Below are 11,087 nucleotides of genomic sequence, written 5' to 3' on the forward strand. Positions count from 1 at the left end.
TAAGAGGAACGATCCAGCCAGTTTATACGGGATTATACAGAGATTATGGAAAATATGAAGGGTCTGAAGTTGTGTTCGTAGCTAAAAATGAGTTGATGGAGGGTGGGATCCTTCTGTCCGCACAATGGCGAAACAATGAATGGAATGTGTGAAGTGAAAACTTATAAATAGTGATGAGTGAATAGTGAAATATTCGGGGTCGGATTATTTGTACCGATACCTAGTGTTATTCCAAACACAGTAGAAAACGTCCAGCTCACCGTGTGACTATAGAGATGGAAGAGGAACCTCGGGCGGTGCTCCTGACAAACAAGACTGGTATCAACGTTGATTAACCAATTTTTTATGACCTTGGATGTTTTGTTGCTGGACACCTTCCTCCTCTCTAGCGCTACTCCAGTATTCCTCATGAAGAACCAACCTAATGTCAAGGAGGAACCTGAGGATTTTGTTGGGATATCTGCAAGAATAATGCCCGGGCTCCGCATTGACTTGACTTATGTTAGTTATTCGTTACGAGTACTGTAATACTACAAGGTACGATAAATCCGAACCCAAATATTTTACTATTTGCTCATCACTACTTATATACTGCATATACTGTACCCTTATTTAAATCTTGTATTATCACTTTTAAACATAATGTTTTCAGCGCTGATTAATAAAGTATGTTTTACAATATTTCTGTTTTGAATTGTGTATTTATTTGCTTTTGGTCTCGAGTTCTACTGTATTTTCTGAACACACAGGAACTTCTTACAGTTAAGCGGGCTTTACACGCTACGACATCACTAGCATTTGCTAGCGATATCGAGCGTGTAAGCACCCGCTCCCGTTGTGGATGCGATATCGTGTGATCGCTGCCGCAGCGAACATTATCGCTACGGCAGCGTCACGCACTTACCTGGTTGGCGGCGTCGGTGTGACTGCCGAACAATCCCTCCCTCAAGGGGGAGGGACGTTCAGCATCACAGCGACGTCACTAAGCGGCCGGCCAATCAAAGCAGAGGGGCGGAGATGAGCGGGACGTAACATCCCGCCCACCTCTTTCCTTCCGCATTGCGGCCGGCGGCAGGTAAGGAGACGTTCCTCGCTCCTGCGGTGTCACACATAGCGATATGCGCTGCCGCATGAGCGATGAACAACATGGATAAACAACCCTTACCGATTTTTGACTTTGGGACGACCTCTCCATGGTGAACGATTTTCACCATTTTGAGGTCGCTGGTAAGTATCACACGCTGCGATATCGTTAATGGCGCCGGATGTGCGTCACTAACAACGTGACCCCGACGATAAAACATTAACGATATTGTAGCGTGTAAAGCCCCCTTTAATTAATGATGGATGAACCGGCCTATAGTCTTTTTGTATTACTATGTATTGATATCTTTTTGTGTTTCATCTCAAAGTAGCTTTACAAGAGCCATAGATAAGAGTATCTGTAGAAGGAACTAAAAGTTGCCGAGACCAAGTGAGTTGGCTGCACACAATAGGGGAAGCGTATACCGTATTTTTCGGATTATAAGATGCACTTTTCCTCCCAAAAATATGGGAGGAAAATGAGGGGTGCGCCTTAAAATTCAAATATAGCTTACCGGGAGGTGGAGAATTGGTGTCGGTGGCTGTCTGTGCGGGCAAGCGGTAGGCTGCCTCTCTGTGCGGGCAGGTGGCCGGCTGCCTCTCTGTGCGGGCTGGCGGCAGGATGCCTCTCTGTGCGGGCTGGCGGCAGGATGCCTCTCTGTGCGGGCAGGTGGCTGGCTGCCTCTCTGGGCGGGCTGTGGTGGCTGTATGGAGCAGGCCGGTGCGGTGGGTGTCCCAGATGCTCTGGGTGCAAATGATGGCGCCCAGAGTCAGCGCGTGTGCAGATGGATCTTTTTTTTATCTCTAAATTTGGGGTGCGTCTTAGAATCCGGTGCGTCTTATAAAACAAAAAATACGGTAATACTCAAAGACAGCCTTATGCCCACCTCTAACACAACCAACCACACTCCACCCTCATGACAGGAAGAAGCCAGTGGCAACAATGGGATCAAAAGAGTGGACAGCGGAATGGGTAGAGCAAGAAGATAAGAAAAAATGGAGAATGGGTCAATGAATAAAAGTTTTCTGACTGTTTAAAACTAATAGAAACTGAGATTAACAAACCAGAGAACGCTATCTAAACCCAATGTCTAATGCAGATTTAGATCTTTTTGGCTTTAGGTATTGCCATTAGGGGAGTGGAGTCCACGCATGGGGTGTGAAGGGACCAATTTGGAAGAGGTGTTGATACAGGAACCTCTCCCCCCTCCTGTTCAGTGAAGGAAATGGAGCTGAATTTTCTTGCTGTGGCGTATACAATGGCAAATGATCAAAACCTCACACATCTACACGGTTTCCAAGTATGTGTTTTGAGTGGCGCATTACTATGGACCCATCTGCAAGAGCAACAGAGACTACACAGGTAATTTCATGTAAGGGGGTGGTCATCTTGGGGCCCTTTGGAGTAAATTCTATGCAGGCCTCAATTTTCTGTAACACGTCTGTCACTAAAAAATTAATAGGTGCATCAGGGAAAACTAAAAACTGGGTCATAATTGAATCATGGAAATTCAGTGATGGAGCTGAGCCATTCATTATTTAGAAGGTTTTCCCACTATCCCCTAACAAGTTACATATTCGGGGGACAGTACGTTCTCCCAGATGTGCTCTTGCATTGGCTGTCCAGATCACAGCAAAGGGAAGAAATTGCTGCCATCTTTGTGGAGCCCACAGCGTATGCTGTGTGCTGCACTTCCCCCGTCACCCGCTTGGGATCTGTGAGTACAGGAGCCGGGCTGCCGTCGCTACCCTCTCTCCCCCCCCGCCGCTCTCCCCGCCGCTGCCACTCTCCCGTCCCCCCGCCACCGCCAGTCCTCCCGCCGCCGCTCTCCCCGCCACCGCCACCCCCCCCCTCTCGTGTGATCACCTTGGGTCTCCGCTCCTAGCAGCTCAGAGGGGCACAGTATACTGAGGAGCGCAGTATACAGTGCGGTGCGGTATACTGAGGAGCACAGTATACAGCGGAGCACCACGAATACTGAGGAGCACAGTATACTGAGGAGCGTGGTATACAGCGGAGCACGGAATACTGAGGAGTGCGGTAGACAGTGGGCACATAATACAGCAGAGTGTGGTACAGTGCCTACAAGTAGTATTCAACCCCCTGCAGATTTAGCAGGTTTGATAAGATGCAAATAAGTTAGAGCCTGCAAACTTCAAACAAGAGCAGGATTTATTAACAGATGCATAAATCTTACAAACCAACAAGTTATGTTGCTCAGTTAAATTTTAATAAATTTTCAACACAAAAGTGTGGGTCAATTATTATTCAACCCCTAGGTTTAATATTTTGTGGAATAACCCTTGTTTGCAATTACAGCTAATAATCGTCTTTTATAAGACCTGATCAGGCCGCCACAGGTCTCTGGAGTTATCTTGGCCCACTCCTCCATGCAGATCTTTTCCAAGTTATCTAGGTTCTTTGGGTGTCTCATGTGGACTTTAATCTTGAGCTCCTTCCACAAGTTTTCAATTGGGTTAAGGTCAGGAGACTGACTAGGCCACTGCAACACCTTGATTTTTTCCCTCTTGAACCAGGCCTTGGTTTTCTTGGCTGTGTGCTTTGGGTCGTTGTCTTGTTGGAAGATGAAATGATGACCCATCTTAAGATCCTTGATGGAGGAGCAGAGGTTCTTGGCCAAAATCTCCAGGTAGGCCATGCTATCCATCTTCCCATGGATGCGGACCAGATGGCCAGGCCCCTTGGCTGAGAAACAACCCCACAGCATGATGCTGCCACCACCATGCTTGACTGTAGGGATGGTATTCTTGGGGTCGTATGCAGTGCCATCCAGTCTCCAAACGTCACGTGTGTGGTTGGCACCAAAGATCTCGATCTTGGTCTCATCAGACCAGAGAACCTTGAACCAGTCTGTCTCAGAGTCCTCCAAGTGATCATGAGCAAACTGTAGACGAGCCTTGACATGACGCTTTGAAAGTAAAGGTACCTTACGGGCTCGTCTGGAACGGAGACCATTGCGGTGGAGTACGTTACTTATGGTATTGACTGAAACCAATGTCCCCACTGCCATGAGATCTTCCCGGAGCTCCTTCCTTGTTGTCCTTGGGTTAGCCTTGACTCTTCGGACAAGCCTGGCCTCGGCACGGGTGGAAACTTTCAAAGGCTGTCCAGGCCGTGGAAGGCTAACAGTAGTTCCATAAGCCTTCCCCTTCCGGATCTCCCAACAGTGGAGACAGGTAGGCCCAACTCCTTGGAAAGGGTTTTGTACCCCTTGCCAGCCTTGTGACCCTCCACGATCTTGTCTCTGATGGCCTTGGAATGCTCCTTTGTCTTTCCCATGTTGACCATGTATGAGTGCTGTTCACAAGTTTGGGGAGGGTCTTAATTAGTCAGAAAAGGCTGGAAAAAGAGATAATTAATCCAAACATGTGAAGCTCATTGTTCTTTGTGCCTGAAATACTTCTTAATACTTTAGGGGAACCAAACAGAATTCTGGTGGATTGAGGGGTTGAATAATAAATGACCCTCTGAATAAACTTTTCACAATTTAAAAAAAAAAAAAAAAAAGAAATAACATTCTTTTTTTGCTGCATTTCACACTTCCAGGCTGATCTACAGTCCAAATGTCACAATGCCAAGTTAATTCCGAATGTGTAAACCTGCTAAATCTGCAGGGGGTTGAATACTACTTGTAGGCACTGTATATAGTGGAGCACAGTATACAGAAGGGCGCAGAATACAGCGGAGCATGGAACACAGTGGAGCGCGGAATATAGTGGAGCATGGTATACAGTGGTGGTGCGGTATATAGCGGAGCACAGTATACATTGGGGCATAATATATAGTGGCGCACTATGCCAGCGGTTCTCGATACTTTAGACATTAGGATCACTTTGCAGTCACCAACAAAATGGCTCCGCACTGTGATAAACTTCATCTTCCCGTATCCTGTTGGAAACAACCAGATTGGGAAGGGGAGGTGACATCACACACAGGAGAGCAGACTCCGCCCACTTTTACTGCAGCTGTAATGTGAGCTAGGTATACAGCAGGATTTCAGCAGCTGCTTCCCCTAGTGTTTCAGAGGGGAAAATATCAAACTTTTACATAATATTTAAACAAAACATGAATACTTTACAGTTTTTCAGTTATTGAAATTTAATTTTTTTTTTACGACACCTTTTCTTTAAATTGCCTTATTTTCATTCACCCCTACTGCATATATGTGCACTGAGTTGAGCTAACGCTTTTATTACTACGCAATAGTGAGGCTAATACCATGCAAAATGTGTTTAATTCCTGTGGATTGTGTTCTGCTAATTAATTGTTTGCTGCGCTAACCTGTCTTTTCCATTATCTCACAGCTGTTTTGATTAATTTCTGGTAATGAATGGAAACCACATGATGAGGCCTGATCTCTTGGGAGGGTATTTAATTTTATCTTTTTCTGCTTTGGTTTTTATGTCTAAGATTAAGAGCCCTGGTACTAATGTGTCGCCCAGGGATATGGAGTCCTCGGTCCTGGGCAAGGTACAATTGGGGAATGTCACTTTGATGGCCATTGCCCGCTTCCGTGCCCTGGGTGCTTTTTGAAAAGGGGGTATATTTACAGGGGATTAAATTAGTGTTCACACGTGACGCCACTTGCGGTGTTGCGGCTATGTGGATGCAGCCGCCGCTGCAGAATGTCACTAATGGGGCTGGTGTTAATTACAGCTTGGATGGTAGGCCCTCCGCAAGCAGGGCCGCACCCCAGAGGATGGCTGTTATAACAGTCGGAGGAAGAAGGTAGTCCACACAGAGGTTTAGTGCAACTGGTTTTTACTCACTGCTGGTTGGTGGTAGCTGGTTCCCCGAGACCGGCTGGTTTCACCTACAGGTCCCCTTCGTCCCAGTGCCAGTTCAGTACTCTGGTATTTTCTTCCCCTGCACCTGTTCTCTGTTAAATGGGTCCCCGTGGCGTAGAGCAACTGGGGGTCCCCGTCTGGTGGTTTGTCCACTTCTGTCCGACTGATGGTAGCTTGAACCCTGTGGGGTTGGAGTCTCTGGTCCTGTCCCGGGTTCTCCCTTTGCTACTGAGTCTTCGGATTTTTAAGGGGTCAGCGAGGTCCTTAATGGTCCCCTTGCTGTGCAGGTGTTAACAGGTCGGCGTGGAGCTCTTTCCTGTCCTAGGGTCCTGTACCCCGTCGGTGCGTAGTTTCGAGAGCACTCCACCGGCAACTACTCTCCTGGGTACCAGGTTACCGCTAACCCGGGACAGTCTGTGTCTTTCATGCACCTCCACACTCTACTCTGCTCTGCTGTCACTGTCCACAGTCTACCCCTCTCACTGGTCATCCACTGGACTGGAGTGGCTCCGCCTCTAGGCGGCCATCCATTGGTCCGACCCTAGCCTTGCACCATTGTATGGGGGATTGTTTGGGGAAAACTAGGATTATTTGGGTCTTTATGTTACCAGTGTGGCGCCCTAGACTAGCCAGGTCATCACAGGTACTGCAACACACACCCCCACCCCGAGACAGGCACATCAGTCAGACACAAAATCCTTATTGCCTCCCTCCAGGGGCTGATGTCCACACCAAGTGGGGTGGAGCCAGGTGGTTGGCCCCACCCACTGAGGAGTTCACAGTCCTGGAGGCGGGAAAAGGAAGTCAGTTGAGAGTAGAGAGGGGAGAGATCAGTTAGAGAAGTGAAGGTGAAAGGAGTAAACTGACCGTGTCCGGGTGCGTGGCCCGGGCACTTAGAGCAACGTTGGCAGACGGTGGTGGCCGTCTGCAGGAGAGGCGAATCAACGCGGAACCGTAGGACCGGGGATGGGCGGTGGCCCGCCGGTACCGAACCGGGGAGCGAAGTGAAGCCAGCACAAACCGGCAGGGCCTGCGGACCCCGACCAGGCTTGGAGTCGCCGTTAAACAGGTCAAATCCGTCAGTGACCGGACCCCAGGGGTTTCCTAACAGCCAAGACCCTACCATCGCTCCCGGGATCCCAGTCACCAGCAGCGGTGGTGCCCAACCTCACCACAACCCGTGGGTGGCGTCACGGACTAATCTCCCCAAACCAACTACCCCCTTTCACTCACGGGCGAGGAGCGCCGCTCGGGTCCCCGGATCCGGCCCGCCGCTCGAGCCACCGAGCAGCCATCGCAGCAGCGCCCGCCCCGAGCGCCAGCGAGAGCGCAGCAGCGACGGCATCCTCCCCGCCCGCGACACCATCACTGGGGGATAGGCCCTGTATCCTTGTGGGAAAGCAGAACCTGGTAGCACCCTAATGGCTTCAGGGGCGCTACACTAACACAGATGCATATTCTGACACTGAGTTTTGTCCTGCACTACAGTCTGCAGCAGGTCTTGTTTCTTATCCTGTTCTGTCCGAGCCTAGTGCAACCTCCGTACAAATTCTCGTCCTTAATCTGTAGTGTTCTTAATGTTCCTGCCCTGGCATCATCTGAATTATTTCCATGAGTAAGGGGTCACTCCCTGTCTGTAAAATGACTGAAAGCAGGTCATCCCATGTGGCCCGATATGCCTCCTGGATGCCCTGGAAGCACCTTCTAAAATGTTGAGAGAATTTTCCGGGGATCCAGGAGCTGGGTTACAAGGGCAATGATCTCGCTGAGGGGCCACAGCTGGTGCGATTCAATTTTTGTATATCTGGGGCAGATCTTGTACCTGGAAGTGATGTTATATCCTAGGAAGTAGAAATGTACATGACTTGAGAAAACGAGGCACTTTGGGCAATATTCCTGGGCGTGGGGAAACACAAGACGCCCAATTGTTAGCCCCAGGGGGATTCTGTTGGCCCCAATATCTGCAGGTCTATCGCATACTGAATTTCTACCTGCCTCTAACTACTTAGTAAATGCTGTTTTTTTATCTACTTGCACATTTAAATATTCAATCTATCCTGCATAAAGCAGGGGTGCCAAAAAAGGGGGGTGCAGGTGTTACATCAATTATAGGAACTGCAAGTTTCTCTTGGGTTTTTCTTACTATCATAGATTCGATACACAGGTCCGTGCCTGGTTTCTTCTTCTTCTTCTTCTTCTTTAGGCTAAGTTCACACAGTGCATCTTTTGGTGCATTTTTGAGGTCACAAAGATGCACCAAAATACATGCGTTTCCTTCTCCCAGCAAAGTCTATGAGATTTTCGTTTTGCTGTCCACACTGGGCATCTTTTGTTGGTTGCATCTTGGCTGCATTTTTGAAGATGCAGCATGTCAATTCTTTTTGCATTTTTGCAGCTTTTTTGAGCCCTTCCAGTCAATAGATTTCACTTAAAAAACGCATTGGGCAAAACGCGTTAAAAACGCATTGTATGGTGGAAAGTAAGTATTTGGTCACCTAAAACCATGCAAGATTAATGGCTCTCACAGACCTCTAACTTCGTCTTTAAGAATCTACTCTGTCCTACACTCATTACCTGTAGTAATGGCCCCTGTTTGAACTTATCAGTATAAAAGACATATGTCCACAACCTCAAACAGTCACACTCCAAACTCCACTATGGTGAAGACAAAGAGCTGTCGAAGGACACCAGAAACAAAATTGTAGCCATGCACCAGGCTGGGAAGACTGAATCTGCAATAGGCAAGCAGCTTGGTGTGATGATATCAACTGTGGGAGCAATAATAAGCAAATGGAAGACATACAAGACCACTGATAATCTCCCTCTATCTGGGGCTCCACGCAAGATCTCACCCCGTGGGGTCAAAATGATCACAAGAATGGTAAGCAAAAATCACAGACCACAGGGCGGGGGGGAGCTAGTGAATGACCTGCATAGAGCTGGGAGCACCGTAACAAAGGCTACCATCAGTAACACACTACACCGCCAGGGACTCAGATCCTGCAGTGCCAGACATGTTTCCCTACTTAAGCCAGTATATGTCCAGGCCCATCTGAAGTTTGCTAAAGAGCATTTGGATTATCCAGAAGAGTATTGGGAGAATGTCATATGGACTGATGAAGCCAAATAGAAATGTTTGGTAAAAACACAACTCGTCGTGTTTGGAGGAGACAGAATTCTCAGTTGCATCCAAACACCATACCTACTGTGAAGAATGGGGGTGGCAACATCATGCTTTTGGGCTGTTTTTCTGCAAAGGGACCATAATGACTGATCTGTGTACATGAATGAATGGGGTCATGTAACATGAGATTTTGAGTGCAAACCTCCTTCCATCAGCAAGGACATTGAATAGGAAATGTGGCTGGGTTTTTCAGCATGATAATGATCCCAAGCAGACCGCTAGGGCAACGAAGGAGTGGCTTCATAAGAAGCATATGAAGGTCCTGGAGTGGCCTAGCCAGTCTCCAGATCTCAACCCCATTGAAAACCTTTGGAGGGAGTTGAAATTCCGTGTTGTCCATCGACAGGCAAAAAACATCACTGCTCTAGAGGAGATCTGCATGGAGGAATGGGCCAACATACCACCAGCAGTGTGTGCCAACCTTGTGAAGACTTACAGAACACGTCTGACCTCTGTCATTGTCAACAAAGGATATAAGACAAACTATTGAGATGAACTTTTGTTATTGACCAAATACTTCTTTTCCACCATAATTAGCAAATAAAATCTTCCAAATCAGACGCGGTGGTTTTCTGGATTTGTTTTCTCATTTTGTCTCTCATAGTTGTGGTCACCTCTGATGTCACTTACAGGCAAATGTCATCTTTATAAGGGGGAGACCTTGCACAATTGGGGGCTGAACAATGACTTTTTTTCCCCCTTTGTAAATCTGCAATAAGTTTACTTCTCATACTGTACAGTCATGGCCAAAAGTTTTGAGAATGACACCAAAATTATATTTTCACATGATCTGTTCCCTCTGGTTTTTAATTGTGTTTGTCTGATGTTACATCACATACAGACATATAATTGCAATCATATTATGAGACCAGAAGGTTCTATTGACAGTTAGAATGAGTTAATGCAGCAAGTCAATATTTGCAGTGTTGCCCCTTCGTCTTCAGGACCTCTGCAATTCTCCCGGGCATGCTCTCAATCATCTTCTGGAGCAAATCCTGACTGATAGCTGTCCATTCTTGCATAAGCAATGCTTGCATTTTGCCAGAATGTGTTGGTTTTTGTTTGTCCACCCGTCTCTTGATGATTGCCCACAAGTTCTCAATGGGATTAAGATCTGGGGAGTTTCCAGGCCATGGACCCAAAATCTCTATGTTTTGTTCCATGAGCCATTTAGTGATCCCCTTTGCTTTATGGCAAGGTGCTCCATCATGCTGGAAAAGGCATTGTTGAGCGCCAAACTGCTCTTGGACAGTTGGGAGAAGTTGCTCTTGGAGGACATTCTGGTACCATTCTTTATTCATGGCTGTGTTTTTAGGCAAGACTGTGAGTGGTGTGATTCCCTTGGCTGAGGAGCAACCCCACACATGAATGGTTTCCGAATGCTTAACAGTTGCATGAGACAAGACTGGTGGTAGCGCCACCTCTTCTTCTCCTAATAAGCTGTTTTCCAGATGTCCCAAACTATCGAAAAGGGGATTCATCTGAGAAAATGACTTTACCCCAGTCCTCAGCAGTCCACTCCCTGTACCTTTTGCAGAATATCAGTCGGTCCCTGATGTTTTTTCTGGAGAGAAGTGGCTTCTTTGCTGCCCTCCTTGAAACCAGGCCTTGCTCCAGCAGTCTCCGCCTCACAGTGCGTGCAGAAGCCCTCACACCCGCCTGCTGCCATTGCTGAGCTAGCTCGCCACTGCTGCTAGTCCCATCCCGCAGCTGAAACAGGTTTAAGATACGGTCCTGGCGTTTGCTGGTCCTTCTTGGGCGCCCTGGAGCCTTTTTGGCAACAATGGAAGCTCTCTCCTTGAAGTTCTTGATGATGCGATAGATTGTTGACTGAGGTGCAATCTTTGTAGCTGCGATACTCTTCCCTGTTAGGCCATTTTTGTGCAGAGCAATGATGGTTGCACGTGTTTCTTTAGAGATAACCATGGTTAACTGAAGAGAAACAATGATACCAAGCACCAGCCTCTTTTTAAAGTGTCCAGTGGTGTCATTCTTATTTAATCATGACTGA

Source organism: Anomaloglossus baeobatrachus, chromosome 3, assembly GCF_048569485.1.
Source record: "Anomaloglossus baeobatrachus isolate aAnoBae1 chromosome 3, aAnoBae1.hap1, whole genome shotgun sequence".
NCBI classification, from domain to species: Eukaryota; Metazoa; Chordata; class Amphibia; order Anura; family Aromobatidae; genus Anomaloglossus; species Anomaloglossus baeobatrachus.